At 40.2% G+C, this 20,239-nt stretch overlaps 1 pseudogene; it reads left to right on the top strand.

The window, feature by feature from the left end:
• Positions 1-6,696: 6,696 nt before the first annotated feature.
• On the top strand, positions 6,697-6,967 carry Hmgn4-ps8 (high mobility group nucleosomal binding domain 4, pseudogene 8; annotated as a pseudogene).
• The last annotated feature ends 13,272 nt before the right edge of the window (positions 6,968-20,239 follow it).

Genomic DNA, 20,239 nt, shown 5'->3' with positions numbered 1-20,239 from the left:
ACCCTATTAAAAAATGGGGTTCAGAGCTAAACAAAGAATTCACAGCTGAGGAATGCCGAATGGCTGAGAAACACCTAAAGAAATGTTCAACATCTTTAGTCATAAGGGAAATGCAAATCAAAACAACCCTGAGATTTCACCTCACACCAGTGCGATTGGCTAAGATCAAAAACTCAGGTGACAGCAGATGCTGGCGAGGTTGTGGAGAAAGAGGAACACTCCTCCATTGTTGGTGGGATTGCAGACTGGTAAAACCATTCTGGAAATCAGTCTGGAGGTTCCTCAGAAAATTGGACATTGAACTGCCTGAGGATCCAGCTATACCTCTCTTGGGCATATACCCAAAAGATGCCTCAACATATAAAAGAGACACGTGCTCCACTATGTTCATCGCAGCCTTATTTATAATAGCCAGAAAATGGAAAGAACCCAGATGCCCTTCAACAGAGGAATGGATACAGAAAATGTGGTACATCTACACAATGGAATACTACTCAGCTATCAAAAACAACGAGTTTATGAAATTCGTAGGCAAATGGTTGGAACTGGAAAATATCATCCTGAGTGAACTAACCCAATCACAGAAAGACATACATGGTATGCACTCATTGATAAGTGGCTATTAGCCCAAATGCTTGAATTACCCTAGATCCCTAGAACAAACGAAACTCAAGACGGATGATCAAAATGTGAATGCTTCACTCCTTCTTTAAATGAGGAAAAAGAATACCCTTGGCAGGGAAGGGAGAGGCAAAGATTAAAACAGAGACTGAAGGAACACCCATTCAGAGCCTGTCCCACATTTGGCCCATACATATACAGCCACCCAATTGGACTAGATGGATGAAGCAAAGAAGTGCAGACCGACAGGAGCCGGATGTAGATCGCTCCTGAGAGACACAGCCAGAATACAGCAAATACAGAGGCGAATGCCAGCAGCAAACCACTGACCTGAGAATAGGTCCCCTATTGAAGGAATCAGAGAAAGAACTGGAAGAGCTTGAAGGGGCTCGAGACCCCAAAAGTACAACAATGCCTAGCAACCAGAGCTTCCAGGGACTAAGCCACTACCTAAAGACTATACATGGACTGACCCTGGACTGTGACCCCATAGGTAGCAATGAATATCCTAGTAAGAGCACCAGTGGAAGGGGAAGCCCTGGGTCCTGCTAAGACTGAACCCCCAGTGAACTAGTCTATGGGGGGAGGGCGGCAATGGTGGGAGGGTTGGGAGGGGAACACCCATAAGGAAGGGGAGGGGGGAGGGGGATGTTTGCCCGGAAACCGGGAAAGGGAATAACACTCGAAATGTATATAAGAAATACTCAAGTTAATAAAAAAAAAAAAAAAAGAAAAAAAAAAAAAAAGAGGCTATTAGTCCAAATTCTTGAATTACCCTAGGTGCACAGAGCACCTGAAACTCTCGAGGGATGATCAAAATGCAAATGCTTCCCTCCTTCTTTAAAAGGGGAACAAGAGTACCCTTGGCAGGCAATAGGGAGGCAATGATTAAAACAGAGGCAGAAGGAACACCCATTCAGAGCCTGCCCCAATGTGGCCCCTACATATACAGCCACCCAATTAGACAAGATGGATGAAGCAAAGAAGTGCAGGCTGACAGGAACCGGATGTAGATCTCTCCTGAGAGACACAGCCAAAATACAGCAAATACAAAGGCGAATGCCAGCAGCAAACCACTGAACTGAGAGTGCGGCCCCCGTTGAAGGCATCAGAGAATGGACTGGAAGAGCTTGAAGGGGCTTGAGACCCCATATGAACAACAAGGCCAAGCAACCAGAGCTTCTAGGGACTAAGCTACTACCCAAAGACTATACATGGACTGACCCTGGGCTCCAACCTCATAGGTAGCAATGAATAGCCTAGTAAGAGCACCAGTGGAAGGGAAACTCCTTGGTCCTGCGAAGAGTGAACCCCCGAATGATCGTGATTGTTTGGGGGAGGAAGGTAATGGGGGGAGGATGGGGAGAGGAATACCCATAAAGAAAGGGAGTGGGAGGAGTAAGTGGGATGTTGACCTGGAAACCGGGAAATGGAATAACAATAGAAATGTAAATAAGAAATACTCAAGTTAATAAAGAAAAAAAAAGGAAATGAAAAGGGAGATATTACCACAGAATCTGAGGAAATTCAAAAATCACCAGATCCTAGTCTAAAAGTCTATATTCATCAAAACTGGAAAATCTGGAGGAAATGGTCAATTTTCTAGGCAAATACCAGGTACCAAATCTAAATCATGATCAGATCAACCACCTAAACAAGCCCATAGCACCTAAAGAAATAGAAGCAGTTATTAAAATTCTCCCAACCTTTTTAGAGCCCAGGATGAGATGGGTTTAGTGTAGAATTCTATCAGACCTTCATAGAAGACCTCATACTAATACTGTCCAAACTATTCAACAAAATAGAAACAGACAGAGCACTATCCAATTCCTTTTATGGAGCCACAATTATGTTTATACTTAAATCATACAAAAACCAAAAAAGAAATAGATCTTCAGACCGATTTCCCTGATGAATATTGATGCAAAAATACTCAATGAAATTCCTGCGAACTGAAACCAAGAACACATCAAAACGATCATCCATCATGATCATGTGGGCTTCATCCTATGGCTGCAGGGATGGTTCAATATATGGAAATTCATCAATGTAATCCACTATATAAACAAATTCAAGGAAAAAACATTAGATGCTTCATGATACAAGTCCTGAAAAGATCAGGAATTAAGGCTCTTACCTAAACATAGTAAAAGCGATATACAGCAAATCAGTAGCTAACATTAAAGTAAATCGAGAGAAATTTGAAGCAACCCCACTAAAATCAGGGACTAGACAAGGCTGCCCACTCTCTATACTTACTCAATATAGTATTCAAGTCCTAGCCAGAGCAATCACAGAATGAAAGGAGGTCAAAAGAATATAAATTGGAACAGAAGAAGTCAAAATATCACTATTTGCAGATGATAATGATAGTATACTTAAGTGACCCCAAAAATTTTACCAAAGAACTACTAAGCCTGACAAACAACTTCAGCAAAGTGTCTGGATGCAAAATTAACTTAAACAAGTCAATAGCCTTCCTCTACCAGGATAAACAGGTTGAGACAGAAATTAGTGAAATTACACCCTTCACAATAGTTCCAAATAACATAAAATACCTTGGTGTGATTCTAACGAAGCAAGTGACAGATCTGTATGACAAGAACTTCAAGTCCTTGAAGAAAAAAATTGAAGAAGATCTCAGAAGATAGAAAGATCTCCCATGCTCATGTATTGGCAGGATTAATATAGTAAAAATGGCCATTTTACCAAAAGTGATCTACAGATTCAGTGCAATCCCCATCAAAATTGCAATCCAATTCTTCATACAGTTAGAAAGAGCAATTTTCAAGTTCATTTAGAATTATTAAAACCCCAGGATAGCAATAACTATACTCAACAATAAAAGAACTTCTGGGGGAATCACCATCCCTGACCTCAAGAAGTATTACAGAGCAATAGTGATATAAACTGTATGGTATTGGTACAGAAACAGGCAGATAGATTAATGGAACAGAATTGAAGATCCAGAAATGAACCACACACCTGTGGTCGCTTGATCTTTGACAAAGGAGCTAAAACCATCCAATGGAAAAAAGATAAAATTATCAACAAATGGTGCTGGTTCAACTGGAGGTCAGCATGTAGAAGAATGCAAATCGCTCCATTCTTATCGTCCTGTAGAAAGCTTAAGTCCAAGTGGATTAAGGATCCACATATAAAACCAAGTACACTCAAACTAATAGAAAAAAAAGTGGGGAAGAGTTTCCATCATATGGGCACTGGGGACAATTTCCTGAATCAAACACAAATGGCCTGTGTTGTAAGATCCGGATTCAACAAATGGGACCTCATAAAACTGCAAAGCTCCTGTAAGGCAAAGGACACTGTTATTAGGACAAAGGGGCAACCAACAGATTTGGAAAAGATCTTTATAAATCCTACATCTGATAGAGGACAAATATCCAGAATATACAAAGAACTCAAGAAAGTAGACTCCAGAGAGCCAAATCACTCTATTAAAAATGGTGTACAGAGCTAAACAATCCAGCTACCAGTGAGGTTCATCAGAGACTCAATAGCACAGGTTTTCCCTAAAGCCTGTCATGCAGATAAACAATCTAGCACAGACCCTACTCTTAGAAAAATAATCATTTTTCAGTTGATAATTGGATTAGAAAAACTGTTCTCAAAATATGAATGTCGAAATGTCTTTGTGAATGTCATTGCATTGGGAATCAAGTTTTCAGCATTCAAATGTAGAGAGGGCTTCAGCCCCATTAATGGATTAATCTCTTAAAGGAGTCATAACTCAATTGGCCATGAGGAGAAAGGGGAGACTTAGGAGACAGGGCATTGTTGAAATAGGTGAAGGATATACTTATCATGCTATCTTTATAATATGCTTATAGAAAACAATCGTATTCAGCTTCCCATCATGCCCCTTTCCCACATCCAAAGTTTTAATGTTTCAGGTCATTGGGGAACCATGGACCACATTGCATGAGTAGATTTGCCATACAGCAATAATTGGATTTTTAAGATTCAGTTGAAGAGTTCCATTTTCCAGGAGGCTTTCTCTTTTTTCTTTTATTAATTTTTTTTGGTTCTTTTTTTCGGAGCTGGGGACCGAACCCAGGGCCTTGCGTTTCCTAGGCAAGTGCTCTACCACTGAGCTAAATCCCCAACCCAATTTTTTATTAGATATATTTCTTTACTTACATTTCAAATGTTATTTCCTTTCCCGGTTTCCTGTCTATAGCCTCCTTCCCCCATACAGGTATTCCCCCCATCCATCCCTCTTACTGCCCCCATATTCCCCTGCACTGGGGGTCCAACCTTGGCAGAACCAAGGGCTTTCCCTTCCACTGGTGCCCCAACAAGGCTATCTCTGCTACATATACAGTTGGAGCCCTGGGTCAGTCCATGTATAGTCTTTGGATAGTGGTTTAGTCCCTGGAAGCTCTGGTTGGCTGGCATTGTTGTTCTTATGGGGTGGCAAGCTCCTTCAACTCTTTCAATACTTCCTCTAATTCCCCCCAAGGGGGTCCTGTTCTTAGTTCAGTGGTTTGCTGCTAGTATTGACCTCTGTATTGGACATGCTATGGGTGTGTCTCTCAAGAGAGATCTATATCTGGTCCCTTTCCCCATGCATTTTTTAGCTTCATCAATCATATCTAGTTTTGGTGGCTGTATATATATGGGCCACATGTGGGGCAGGCTCTGAATGACTGTTCCTTGAGTCGCTGCTCTAAACTTTGCTTCATATCCTCCAGGAGGCTTTCTTGATTGCTCATTATACTCAGGAACAATGGACTGTCATTTGTGTCTTGTATATCTAGAATCCTGCTGTTATTCAACAAGGGTGTATATGTGTGTCCTTGTTCATGCATTTGTGTATGGAAAGAGTCATGCCTTTCTGAATATATCGACCTACTTCTTAAATAATGTTCACCGAGGTCCTCTCATGGTTTTCTAGTTTGTGATGTCTGTTTGACTGTGCATGTTCTGTTCCTTCTACAGATTTATTAGTACCGAGGAAAGAGGACCAAAGTTATCAATCTTCAGTATAAATTTAAAATCAAATTAACTTGTAAAATGAAAAATGGTCATTGTGGCATAGACAGTCTTTGTTTTCATTCCATTTTATGTACATACACACACAGAGACCCACACAAACAGAGAGAGAAAGAAGAGAAAGTCAAATCTTATACCATTCAGCAGCCAGATAAATAGGAAAGGTAAGTGATTCGTATTCTATTAAGCTGATGATGTTTATGATAGTTTTTTAATATCATCTTTCATTGTTCAGAACCAGATGCCAAAATATTTGTAATAATTCATTTCTGCATTTGAATTGGAAAAATTTACAATATATTACTCCTGAGCGTCAAAGCACAGGGGCCTAAGTAATCCTGACATTTTCACTGTGTGCTTTCATACACATTTCATAAAGCAAAATAACATTTTTAAAATTTAAAAAGCATCAATATATAATTTCGGACTAGTATATAAACTATACCAGAATGAAAAAGGGAATTTTAACCATATAGATATGAAGACTAGAGTAATCACAAATTTGAATTTTGTTAATTAACCTCAATAAAAGGATGAAGCTTGTTAACAATCTTTCAGCAAAAGATAACCATGTGGGTTCACTAGATTAACCTATGTGCTCAATACCACAGCAGGCCAGCGCTCTTGTTTTGAGTATCCTATAGAGAGATTAATAAGTACAAAGATTGAATGGGGAACGTGTACAATGCTTTTTAAATATTATTTTCTACCTGCATTATGAGCCAACGTTTCATCACAAAAAAAAACTATTCAAGAAGTGTTAACAACCTACTGAAAATGCACTTTCTCCACACTTGCATCCATAAATACATAATGACCACAAGTTAGTGTTTCTGCTGAGAGTGATTTGTATCCTTTAGTCTGTTCCTCAATGCATAGGATTTTAAAATAAATCCTACATATAAAATGCATGGAAATAGTGCTGTGTGCTTTTTATTTACCCTCTCTATTAAGAATTTCCATTCAGGGAGCAGTGTGAAGAAGCAGCAAGGATGACCCTCAGTTGCAGCACCACTGTATATCTACCTGTGTTCTGCCTCGATGTCCCCTGCTGCCGTCATGCCCAAAAGAAAGACTGAAGGGGATAGTCAAGGAGACAGCCAAGGTGAAGGATGAGCCACAGAGAAGATCTGAAAGGTTGTCTGCTAAACCTGTTCCTCCAAAGCCAGAGCCCAAGCCTAAAATGGCCCCTGCAAAGAAGGGAGAGAAGGTACCCAAGGGGAAAAAGGGGAAAGTCAATGCTGGTAAGGATACAAATGATCCTGCAGAAAATGGAGATGCTAAAACAGACCAGGCACAGAAGGCTAAAGGTGCTGGAGATGTCAAGTGATGTATGTGCAGTTTGGATAACTGTGTACTTCTGAGTACTCTACAATTCAAAATACTATTTTTTTAATCAAGTTTTATAAAATTGCAGAATTTTGTTTTACTTTTTTAAAAAAACTATATTGTTAGCACACAGAACACTTCATTGTTGGGCAGGAAGGGTCATGTGTCACTAACAAAATATCATCCCAGCTGGATTGAGGACAGAAAACCACTTTCCTTGGTAATTTTGAAAGACTCCTGTTGGTGTCCAGGAGAAACATCCTGGTATTGCATGGGTGGCCACCAAGGCACAAAAGGCCTTGTAGTCTGGGAAACTCTCAAATCATTTTTATATCCTCTTCCCCCTGTACCATCAACATAGACTTAATTCCCTTAAAACCAGAGACCTGTTGGAACCTGGGCCCCAAAATTGGTTTTCTAGTCTATTAGGCAATGTGGACTTGGCAGTGACTTCATCAGGTGTTCTCAGAAGAGCGCTGGTTCCTTTTATAAAAGATTGTGGATTTTTCTGATTGATAATGCTGCCATGTTCGTTTCCTGAAAGTCAGTGTCGGTGTGTGAAAAGTTGTTAAACAGCATCCCTAATGTGAAATGTCAACCCTTACTCTAAGCTACTTTCCCCTTTTCAACGCATTGAATGAAGACTTCACTGAGTTTTATAGTGGATTTCTGATGTAGGTAGACTATACAGGAAGGGAATTTGGAAGTTCTTGTATACTGTTGATAGTCTGCCTATATCCTGCCTGAAATACCATGATTGTTTATGAAAAGTATCTTTAATAAAGCTGGTTAGAGTTAAGCTTGGGAAAAAAAGAATTTCCATTCAGATATTATAGTTCAGAAAAATATATGACTGTAATATTGATTTTCGAAAAATATATTTTCTAAAACGTGTTTGGTGTTAGTCTGGGTTCTACTGCTGTGAACAGATACCATGACCAAGACAACTCTTATAAGGACAATATTTAATTGGGGCTGGCTTACAGGGTCAGAGGTTCAGGTGGGAGCATGGCAGAATCCAGGCAGACACGAAGCTGGAGGAGTTGAGAGTCCTACCTCTTGTTCCGAAGGCAGTTAGGAGAAGACTGGCTTCCAGGCAGCTAGGATGAGAGTCATAAAGTCCATGCCCACAGTGGCACACTTATTCCAACAAGGCCACACTCATTTCAACAAGGCTGTACCTCCTAACAGTGCCCCTGCCTGGTTCAAGCATATTCAAATCAAGATAGTGTTAATTAAAAATTAACAAATAGTCTTTGGATTATTGTATGACAGTAATATAGGGCTTAGATTTTCCTATATAAATATAAGGAGTAGCAAAAGAAAGAACACTGAATTGTCATTTACTAGGGATTGTAATGCCAAAGGTGAACTCAAAGTAACAAAGTGATGTTTGAGCAGAAGCAGCTGCTATTTCCTGGCCATTTTGCTACCCAGGCCTTCACAAGTTACAGTGCTTGTCACTCAGCCATGTTAATTTTATATTTACTTTGCATACTAATTTCTCATCAAATATACAGTTTGAAAATAGTTTCTCATTCCACAAACTCTTCTTTTCTCAGTGTGTTTGTTTATTTGTTTGTTTTGGAATTAAGATATAATTACATAATTTCTCCCTATCACTTTCCTCCCTCCAAGCCCTCCCGAGTCTCCACCTCTCCACTTTGCTGCCTCTCAGTCCATGACTTCCTTTCTGTTGTTATGGTTGCATCCATCCATACACATATGATTCACTGACTTCATTTAGGCATTAATTGAATGTGTATGGTTTCAGGGCTGACCAGTTGATATTGGACAACCAATTAAATTTTTTTTTTAAAGATGTATTTATTTATTTATTTTTTTTATTAACTTGAGTATTTCTTATATACATTTCGAGTGTTATTCCCTTTCCCGGTTTCCGGGCAAACATCCCCCTCCCGCCTCCCCTTCTTTATGGGTGTTCCCCTCCCAACCCTCCCCCCATTGCCGCCCTCCCCCCATAGACTAGTTCACTGGGGGTTCAGTCTTAGCAGGACCCAGGGCTTCCCCTTCCACTGGTGCTCTTACTAGGATATTCATTGCTACCTATGGGGTCACAGTCCAGGGTCAGTCCATGTATAGTCTTTAGGTAGTGGCTTAGTCCCTGGAAGCTCTGGTTGCTTGGCATTGTTGTACTTTTGGGGTCTCGAGCCCCTTCAAGCTCTTCCAGTTCTTTCTCTGATTCCTTCAATAGGGGACCTATTCTCAGTTCAGTGGTTTGCTGCTGGCATTCGCCTCTGTATTTGCTGTATTCTGGCTGTGTCTCTCAGGAGAGATCTACATCCGGCTCCTGTCGGTCTGCACTTCTTTGCTTCATCCATCTTGTCTAATTAGGTGGCTGTATATGTATGGGCCACATGTGGGGCAGGCTCTGAATGGGTGTTCCTTCAGTCTCTGTTTTAATCTTTGCCTCTCCCTTCCCTGCCAAGGGTATTCTTTTTCCTCATTTAAAGAAGGAGTGAAGCATTCACATTTTGATCATCCATCTTGAGTTTCGTTTGTTCTAGGGATCTAGGGTAATTCAAGCATTTGGGCTAATAGCCACTTATCAATGAGTGCATACCATGTATGTCTTTCTGTGATTGGGTTAGCTCACTCAGGATGATATTTTCCAGTTCCAACCATTTGCCTACGAATTTCATAAACTCGTTGTTTTTGATAGCTGAGTAATATTCCATTGTGTAGATGTACCACATTTTCTGTATCCATTCCTCTGTTGAAGGGCATCTGGGTTCTTTCCATTTTCTGGCTATTATAAATAAGGCTGCGATGAACATAGTGGAGCACGTGTCTCTTTTATATGTTGAGGCATCTTTTGGGTATATGCCCAAGAGAGGTATAGCTGGATCCTCAGGCAGTTCAATGTCGAATTTTCTGAGGAACCTCCAGACTGATTTCCAGAATGGTTTTACCAGTCTGCAATCCCACCAACAATGGAGGAGTGTTCCTCTTTCTCCACATCCTCGCCAGCATCTGCTGTCACCTGAGTTTTTGGTCTTAGCCAATCGCACTGGTGTGAGGTGAAATCTCAGGGTTGTTTTGATTTGCATTTCCCTTATGATTAAAGATGTTGAACATTTCTTTAGGTGTTTCTCAGCCATTCGGCATTCCTCAGCTGTGAATTCTTTGTTTAGCTCTGAACCCCATTTTTTAATAGGGTTATTTGTTTCCTGCGGTCTAACTTCTTGAGTTCTTTGTATATTTTGGATATAAGGCCTCTATCTGTTGTAGGATTGGTAAAGATCTTTTCCCAATCTGTTGGTTGCCGTTTTATCCTAACCACAGTGTCCTTTGCCTTCCAGAAGCTTTGCAGTTTTATGAGATCCCATTTGTTGATTCTTGATCTTAGAGCATAAGCCATTGGTGTTTTGTTCAGGAAATTTTTCCAGTGCCCATGTGTTCCAGATGCTTCCCTAGTTTTTCTTCTATTAGTTTGAGTGTGTCTGGTTTGATGTGGAGGTCCTTGATCCACTTGGACTTAAGCTTTGTACAGGGTGATAAGGATGGATCGATCTGCATTCTTCTACATGTTGCCCTCCAGTTGAACCAGCACCATTTGCTGAAAATGCTATCTTTTTTCCATTGGATGGTTTTGGCTCCTTTGTCAAAAATCAAGTGACCATAGGTGTGTGGGTTCATTTCTGGGTCTTCAATTCTATTCCATTGGTCTATCTGTCTGTCTCTGTACCAATACCATGCAGTTTTTATCACTATTGCTCTGTAATACTGCTTGAGTTCAGGGATAGTGATTCCCCCTGAAGTCCTTTTATTGTTGAGGATAGTTTTAGCTATCCTGGGTTTTTTGTTATTCCAGATGAATTTGCAAATTGTTCTGTCAAACTCTTTGAAGAATTGGATTGGTATTTTGATTGGGATTGCATTGAATCTGTAGATTGCTTTTGGTAAAATGGCCATTTTTACTAAATTAATCCTGCCAATCCATGAGCATGGGAGATCTTTCCATCTTCTGAGGTCTTCTTCAATTTCTTTCCTCAGTGTCTTGAAGTTCTTATTGTACAGATCTTTTACTTGCTTGGTTAAAGTCACACCGAGGTACTTTATATTATTTGGGTCTATTATGAAGGGTGTCGTTTCCCTAATTTCTTTCTCGGCTTGTTTCTCTTTTGTATAGAGGAAGGCAACTGATTTATTTGAGTTAATTTTATACCCAGCCACTTTGCTGAAGTTGTTTATCAGCTTTAGTAGTTCTCTGGTGGAACTTTTGAGATCACTTAAATATACTATCATGTCATCTGCAAATAGTGATATTTTGACCTCTTCTTTTCCGATCTGTATCCCTTTGATCTCCTTTTGTTGTCTGATTGCTCTGGCTAGAACTTCAAGAACTATATTGAATAAGTAGGGAGAGAGTGGGCAGCCTTGTCTAGTCCCTGATTTGAGTGGGATTGCTTCAAGTTTCTCTCCATCTAGTTTAATGTTAGCAACTGGTTTGCTGTATATGGCTTTTACTATGTTTAGGTATGGGCCTTGAATTCCTATTCTTTCCAGGACTTTTATCATGAAGGGGTGTTGAATTTTATCAAATGCTTTCTCAGCATCTAATGAAATGATCATGTGGTTCTGTTCTTTCAGTTTGTTTATATGATGGATCACGTTGATGGTTTTCCGTATATTAAACCATCCCTGCATGCCTGGGATGAAGCCTACTTGATCATGGTGGATGATTGTTTTGATGTGCTCTTGAATTCGGTTTGCCAGAATTTTATTGAGTATTTTTCGTCGATATTCATAAGGGAAATTGGTCTGAAGTTCTCTTTCTTTGTTGGGTCTTTGTGTGGTTTAGGTATAAGAGTAATTGTGGCTTCGTAGAAGGAATTCGGTAGGGCTCCATCTGTTTCAATTTTGTGGAATAGTTTGGATAATATTGGTATGAGGTCTTCTATGAAGGTTTGATAGAATTCTGCACTAAACCCGTCTGGACCTGGGCTCTTTTTGGTTGGGAGACCTTTAATGACTGCTTCTATTTCCTTAGGAGTTATGGGGTTGTTTAACTGGTTTATCTGTTCCTGATTTAACTTCGATACCTGGTATCTGTCTAGGAAATTGTCCATTTCCTCAAGATTTTCAAATTTTGTTGAATATAGGTTTTTATAGTAAGATCTGATGATTTTTTGAATTTCCTCCGAATCTGTAGTTATGTCTCCCTTTTCATTTCTGATTTTGTTAATTTGGACGCACTCTCTGTGTCCTCTCCTTAGTCTGGCTAAGGGTTTATCTATCTTGTTGATTTTCTCAAAGAACCAACTTTTGGTTCTGTTGATTCTTTCTATGGTCCTTTTTGTTTCTACTTGGTTGATTTCAGCTCTGAGTTTGATTATTTCCTGCCTTCTACTCCTCCTGGGTGTATTTGCTTCTTTTTGTTCTAGAGCTTTTAGGTGTGCTGTCAAGCTGCTGACATATGCTCTTTCCTGTTTCTTTCTGCAGGCACTCAGCGCTATGAGTTTTCCTCTTAGCACAGCTTTCATTGTGTCCCATAAGTTTGAGTATGTTGTATCTTCATTTTCATTAAATTCTAAAAAGTTTTTAATTTCTTTCTTTATTTCTTCCTTGACCAGGTTATCATTGAGTAGAGCATTGTTCAATTTCCACGTATATGTGGGCATTCTTCCCTTATTGTTATTGAAGACCAGTTTTAGGCCGTGGTGGTCCGATAGCACGCATGGGATTATTTCTATCTTTCTGTACCTGTTGAGGCCCGTTTTTTGACCAATTATATGGTCAGTTTTGGAGAAAGTACCATGAGGAGCTGAGAAGAAGGTATATCCTTTTGCTTTAGGATACAATGTTCTATAAATATCCATTAAGTCCATTTGGCTCATGACTTCTCTTAGTCTGTCGACATCACTGTTTAATTTCTGTTTCCATGATCTGTCCATTGATGAGAGTGGGGTGTTGAAATCTCCCACTATTATTGTGTGAGGTGCAATGTGTGTTTTGAGCTTTAGTAAGGTTTCTTTTACGTATGTAGGTGCCCTTGTATTTGGGGCATAGATATTTAGGATTGAGAGTTCATCTTGGTTGATTTTTCCTTTGATGAATATGAAGTGTCCTTCCTTATCTTTTTTGATGACTTTTAATTGAAAATTGATTTTATTTGATATTAGAATGGCTACTCCAGCTTGCTTCTTCTGACCATTTGCTTGGAAAGTTGTTTTCCAGCCTTTCACTCTGAGGTAGTGTCTGTCTTTGTCTCTGAGGTGTGTTTCCTGTAGGCAGCAGAATGCAGGGTCCTCGTTGCGTATCCAGTTTGTTAATCTTTGTCTTTTTATTGGGGAGTTGAGGTTATTGATATTGAGAGATATTAAGGAATAGTGATTATTGCTTCCCGTTATATTCATATTTGGATGTGAGGTTATGTTTGTGTGCTTTCATTCTCTTTGTTTTGTTGCCAAGACGATTAGTTTCTTGCTTCTTCTAGGGTATAGCTTGCCTCCTTATGTTGGGCTTTACCATTTATTATCCTTTGTAGTGCTGGAGTTGTAGAAAGATATTGTGTAAATTTGGTTTTGTCATGGAATATCTTGGTTTCTCCATCAATGTTAATTGAGAGTTTTGCTGGATACAGTAACCTGGGCTGGCATTTGTGTTCTCTTAGGGTCTGTATGACATCAGTCCAGGATCTTCTGGCCTTCATAGTTTCTGGCGAGAAGTCTGGTGTGATTCTGATAGGTCTCCCTTTATATGTTACTTGACCTTTTTCCCTTACTGCTTTTAATATTCTTTCTTCATTTTGTGCGTTTGGTGTTTTGACAATTATGTGATGGGAGGTGTTTCTTTTCTGGTCCAATCTATTTGGAGTTCTGTAGGCTTCTTGTATGTCTATGGGTATCTCTTTTTTTTAGGTTAGGGAAGTTTTCTTCTATGATTTTGTTGAAGATATTTACTGGTCCTTTGAGCTGGGAGTCTTCACTCTCTTCTATACCTATTATCCTTAGGTTTGATCTTCTCATTGAGTCCTGGATTTCCTGTATGTTTTGGACCAGTAGCTTTTTCCGCTTTACATTATCTTTGACAGTTGAGTCAATGATTTCTATGGAATCTTCTGCTCCTGAGATTCTCTCTTCCATCTCTTGTATTCTGTTGGTGAAGCTTGTATCTACAGCTCCTTGTCTCTTCTTTTGGTTTTCTATATCCAGGGTTGTTTCCATGTGTTCTTTCTTGATTGCTTCTATTTCCATTTTTAATTCCTTCAACTCTTTGATTGTGTTTTCCTGGAATTCTTTCAGGGATTTTTGCGATTCCTCTCTGTAGGCTTCTACTTGTTTATTAATGTTTTCCTGTGTTTCCCTAAGTGTGTTCATGTCTTTCTTGAAGTCCTCCAGCATCATGATCAAATATGATTTTGAAACTAGATCTTGCTTTTCTGGTGTGTTTGGATATTCCATGTTTGTTTTGGTGGGAGAATTGGGCTCCGATGATGGCATGTAGTCTTGGTTTCTGTTGCTTGGGTTCCTGCGCTTGCCTCTCGCCATCAGATTATCTCTAGTGTTACTTTGTTCTGCTATTTCTGACAGTGGCTAGACTGTCCTATAAGCCTGTGTGTCAGGAGTGCTGTAGACCTGTTTTCCTCTCTTTCAGTCAGTTATGGGGACAGAGTGTTCTGCTTTCGGGCGTGTAGTTTTTCCTCTCTACAGGTCTTCAGCTGTTCCTGTGGGCCTGTGTCTTGAGTTCACCAGGCAGCTTTCTTGCAGCAGAAAATTTGGTCTTACCTGTGGTCCCGAGGCTCAGGTTCGCTCGTGGGGTGCTGCCCAGGGGCTCTCTGCAGCGGCAGCAACCAGGAAGACCTGTGCCGCCCCTTCCGGGAGCTTCAGTGCACCAGGGTTCCAGATGGTCTTTGGCTTTTTCCTCTGGCGTCCGAGATGTGTGTGCAGGGAGCAGTCTCTTCTGGTTTCCCAGGCTTGTCTGCCTCTCTGAAGGTTTAGCTCTCCCTCCCACGGGATTTGGGTGCAGAGAACTGTTTATCCGGTCTGTTTCTTTCAGGTTCTGGCGGTGTCTCAGGCAGGTGTCCTGCTGCTCCTGGGCCCTCCCCCACGGGAGCCCAGAGGCCTTATACAGTTTCCTCTTGGGCCAGGGATGTGGGCCAACCAATTAAATTCTTATTTGTAAAGAAGACTGCTCAGTTTTTCAACTGCCTGCACCTCTTTGTTTAGGGGTGGGGCCCTGAGAGAGTCTTCCTTCCATGCTAGTATGTCTATCTGGGTCTTGCTTAGGCAGTCATATCATTGAAGTTTTAACTATTTGAACTTTAGGTAGGGACTATGCTGGTTTAGGAAAAGTGGCAGTAGGAGGTTCTCCTCTAAGATGACATCTCTCACCCTAGAAAATTGGGTCTGTTTCCATCATCAAGAATGGCTTACCTCTTGCTGAGCTGGCCTTAAGTCTAATCAGTTATTGGTTACCACCAAGACATGAATGAGTATTTCACCATTAGGAAAAGTCTGAAGCCCTGGTTCCTTTTCCTTGCAGGTCACAGGAATCATAGCTACAGAGGAGTACTGGCTTCTTCCTTCCCTTGGGGGGTTGCCCAGCACCTTCTGGAATGACGGCAGTTATTCTCTAAGAAAGGGGGCTTTCAGGTCAGATCCGGCTCAGATTCTCACAGTTTGCTTCACTTTGTCCTTTTCTTTAGGTGACAGAAACCTTTAGGGCAGCATCGTCTGTTTTAGCTCCCTTGACTGTTTTTGCTACATAAATTTAAAAATAATTTACAAAAAATAATTGTTTGTAATAAATGAAAAATAGTTTTCTTTTTGCTCATCTTTCCTGTGTAAATTGGAACACATCCTGTATTGCGTGCTATCAGACATTGCTAATGTAACACAGGGTGGGTCAATAATGGGCTTAGTTGGTTGACAGTCATCTTATGATAAAGATTGTGGATGATGGCTTAACCCTAAAGACAGAGCTTCTTTTTATTAATTACAGGCAGCTTCTATTAGGGTTACACAAACCAGTGCTTTACATGGCTGCCCCTCTCTGTCACTTCATTGACATTTTTTGTATTTTAGAGAAGTCCTAATGTATTAGGAGTGCCATTTTTTGTATAAAATGTATTTTTTCAGCCTGATTTGTTCATAAAAGACTTTTCTTTCAGTCATATATTATAATTTTAATTATATTTAGATTTTAACCATAAGAAAAATTCTAATTTTTGGGTTTAGCATTGTGCCTATACTTCATTCAAGCAAATGTAAGACTGTATTTTTTTTTTACATTTAAATTTTTGTACAAATGGAATTTGTCCTATTGAGTATATTGTGGAAAATTGACCTTTCTCTTTTCTGTTTAGCTGATTGATGTAATGGCTTTCCAAATATTTATCAATTACAAGATTGCTAGAATGTTCTCTTCTTGTACATTAGGTATACTTTTCTTTGATGTGCTTGTCAGTCCTTTCCTGTACAATGTGTGGGAGGTGATAACCTACCCTTAGCTGACACTAGTTTGTACTGAAGCAGTTTCCTCCCCACACTCCAGGACCTCAGTACTGAAAAGGGCAATTAAGGAAGTGCTGCTTTCTTCTTAGTGGAGAGTAAGAAAACCCATTGGTAAACATTTGCCTGCTGCTCCCCTCCTGCTGACTAGGTGACTAGGTGACCTGGTGACTAAAGTTGTCTTCTCTTTCCTGTTAATGTGTATTCAATGGTTGTAGGTGATTGCCATTCTACAGTTCAACATCCACCAGAGAAAACATTTCAGTGGAACTGAGGGGCTCTTCTTGTAGTCTGTGATTTCTTTGGGCCCAAGAAAGCAGAAGGATTCTCTCCTGGTCTAAAATTTTCAGTGAAGGACAACATGTTAGATACATTTATATTTATAGTGTCATCAATTCTAGCACATAGTTCTGGGGCAAATTTTGTTTTTTTTTTAATTTCCTATTACAAAAGTATTTTATTCTGGTCCTTTGAAATTAATTTTTAAAATAACTAAGAAAGGGTAACTTCTATCATATGAGGAAATTGCAGATTCTCCCTGACTGGTGAGTTTGTGTGTGTGTGTGTGTGTGTGTGTGTGTGTGTGTGTGTGAGAGAGAGAGAGAGAGAGAGAGAGAGAGAGAGAGAGAATGTGAGCTTCCTCACCTATGAGTGTGTGTGTGTGTGTGTGTTTGTGTGTCTGTTGTAGTTTGTGTGTGTGTGTGTGCGCAAGTACATATACAGACATGGAGGCTAGAGGAGAACACCAGGTGTCATTCTACCTTACTAACTGAACCAAGAGCCTGGCTTTTCAACTAGTCTGGCTGGATAGTAAGCCCCGGGGATTCTCTTGTCTTTACCAACAAAAAGTTTGGCTGCAGACATACTTGGTCATGTTTTGTTTTTCATATAGGTGCCAAGACCCCAACATTCTAGTAATATTATATGTAATTGGTAAATATTTGGAAAGCCATTACCGATATGTTTTGTAATGTGGTGGCGTGATGAGGCGGGTAGGGGTGCAGAGACCCCCATGTCATACAGCGGATCTAGTATAAAATGAAGTTAATTTGAGGGCATGGCAAGGGAGCTGTGAAGGAAGTAGTGGCAGAGAAAGAAAGGAAACAGAAGGACAGAAACAGAGACTAAAGAGGCCGGCCAGAACAGGAAAAGTGGAGGGAAAGGGACAGGAAAAGAGGGAGAGGGAGAGAGAGAGAGGGAGAGGAAGAGGAAGAGGGAGAGGAAGAGGAGAAGAGGGAAAAAGGGAGAGGGAAAAAGGGAGAGGGAAAAGAGGGAGAGGGGGAGGGGGAGGAAGAGGGGGAGGGGGAGGGGGAGGGAGAGGGAGAGGGGGAGGGGGAGGGAGAGGGAGAGGGAGAGGGAGAGGGACAGGGAGAGGGAGAGGGAGAGGGAGAGGGACAGGGAGAGGGAGAGGGAGAGGGACAGGGAGAGGGAGAGGGAGAGGGACAGGGAGAGGGAGAGGGAGAGGGAGAGGGCTTTTATAGCTTAGGCTCCTACCTGGCTGTTGCTAGGCAACTGTAGGGCAGAGCCTAGAAGAAATGCTAACAATTGCATCAATCAGCTAAGCAGGGAAAAAATGTCAAAATCGTCTATCATGTGCTCTTACCCACTAAGTCTTCTTCTCAGCCTGAAAATTGCAAATTCTCATTTGACATCAGCGTGTGAAGACAGAGATGAGATGGGCTTGGGTGGGTAACGTTTAAATCCAGTTAGAGAATTTTTGAAGGGGCTCTGAGGGGCGCTCTTATGAAACATTTACTTCATGGACTTTGGTGTTAGAGACAGGATTTCCTGTCTCTCACACCACCAGTCACGGTATACCAATCATCTGCATAGCCTCATGCACTGGAGTCTCCTCTCAGGGATTTAGAGAGATTACTAGCAAGAGGTCTAAGTTCATTATGCACTGTCATTTATGTTAGAGAAGGAATTAGAGTGATGTTGTGGGGACAGATTAGACAGGACATGGTTTTCTTAAAAAAAAAAAGAAAATTATTATAGTATACTTAATTGTATACAATGTTGCTTCTATTGCCAGAGGAATCAGGGGATCCATTGCTGTTTTCAGAATTACTATGTTTTATAGTTAGAATTTATTATTATTCAACTAATTTTTTCAACAAATGGTCTAAATAATTAATCACTTAAAAATCACTTAAATTCATCATTTAAGAAAAAACAACAGCTTTGTGATATGGGCACTTGGTTCCTTAGGAAAGATTCTGGTCCACACCTTGAGCGATTTAGTATTGATTTATTATCTTTTAATAGTTTTACTAGTGCCAAACTTAAGCATTCCTTGAGATTTAATATTTACAGAGCCTTTACACGTGTGTTCTAGAAAATTGATCATTAACACTATAATATTATAAAGCAAGTCACACTAAAATATGTTGGGAGGATCACTATTTGAAAAAGACATAGTCAACGCCCTTCCTAAGTTGAAGACTTGGTTTGTCCTTTTGGGAACTAACTTTTATAAGGTAATCAATATCCGATAAGCACAGTTTTGGAACAGATCTAATTTCCTTTGACCTTGTCTATTAGTGATCATTTATGAATATAGAGTACAACAACTAAATCCAATGTCAAAATTGTGCTTAATATTTATTATGACTAAATATTCCTTGTAATGCAGTATCTCCATTGCTTTCATTATTTGCCTCCCTTCCACAATAAGTTGAATATATGAAATAAAAATAGATTCTATTCTATAAAAGTAGTGGCCTGAAATTTTTCATGGAAAAAGAGTGATTTTGGCACCTTAACTCCATCTAGCTGAATGCTAAGTGCAGGTCAGAACAGTGTCAAGTATGCTGTTTTGTCTCTTGTTTGTCTTTCTATCTCCACTGCTCTGAACTTGAAGTTGTCTCTACTTTAATACACATTGGGAGCACAGTGTATCTATGTGCTACTTCAAGCCTTATCTGCAAACATGCTTTACTGAAGTATGTACATCATGAAGCCTGTACAAAAGTTGACAAAACTAAACAGATAGGATCTGTCTGCAAACAAGGAATGTACACATTTCTGCTGTGTTTGGATGTTTCTAAAACTAAGCATCACAAATGAGCCACACAAATCTTCAAAACTGCTAAAAATGAATGAATCACATAGTTAATTGGAAGCACTTTGTAGTGTGTACAATTCCCTTTAGGAATGTCAAAACAAAACAATGACCAGTGAGTTGCCTCAGCAGGTAGACATGTTGGCCTCCAATCCTGACAGCTTGAATTTAGACCCCTGGTGGAAGGAGAAAACAGACTCCCTAAAAGTTGACCTATGACCAATGATATGTGCACTGGAGCATATGAACTCCTGTAAACATATATCAGTAAGCAAATACTAATTAAATAAAGTTAAAGCAATCCTGTCAGTGCTGACTCTGGTGGAAGAACACTCTTACTGTGAGAACATGGTCATTGACCACATGCAGTCTCTCAGGTCCTCTTTGCACAGCAGTCTCTCTGGCTTCTGCCTGTCAATACACCCTCCTTAGTCTTCTTACTACTGTGCTGCTCTGTAGTTTTTTTCTTGTTTTCCTCCTTTAGACTTTTAAATATTTCATTGCAATTAGATCATTTTCACCTTCCCAGAAGTGATAATCACCAATTATCACCCAAGTGTATCACCAGCTCTTTCTCCCTCATGATAAAGGTCAAGATTCTTCTCACCCTGTTCCATTATGCCCCTGCTTTCTCTGCCCTGGGTGGCTGTATGCTCACTCTGGCTGCAGGGTGGAGAGGAACTTGTGCCCCATTTGATGCATTATTTTCTCGAGTGCACATGTTTTATAAATT

Source organism: Rattus norvegicus, chromosome 2 (assembly GCF_021556685.1).
Source record: "Rattus norvegicus strain SHRSP/BbbUtx chromosome 2, alternate assembly SHRSP_T2T, whole genome shotgun sequence".
Lineage (NCBI taxonomy): Eukaryota > Metazoa > Chordata > Mammalia > Rodentia > Muridae > Rattus > Rattus norvegicus.
Note: the sequence above shows the minus strand (reverse complement) of the source record. Positions and strands in the feature narration are given on the sequence as shown.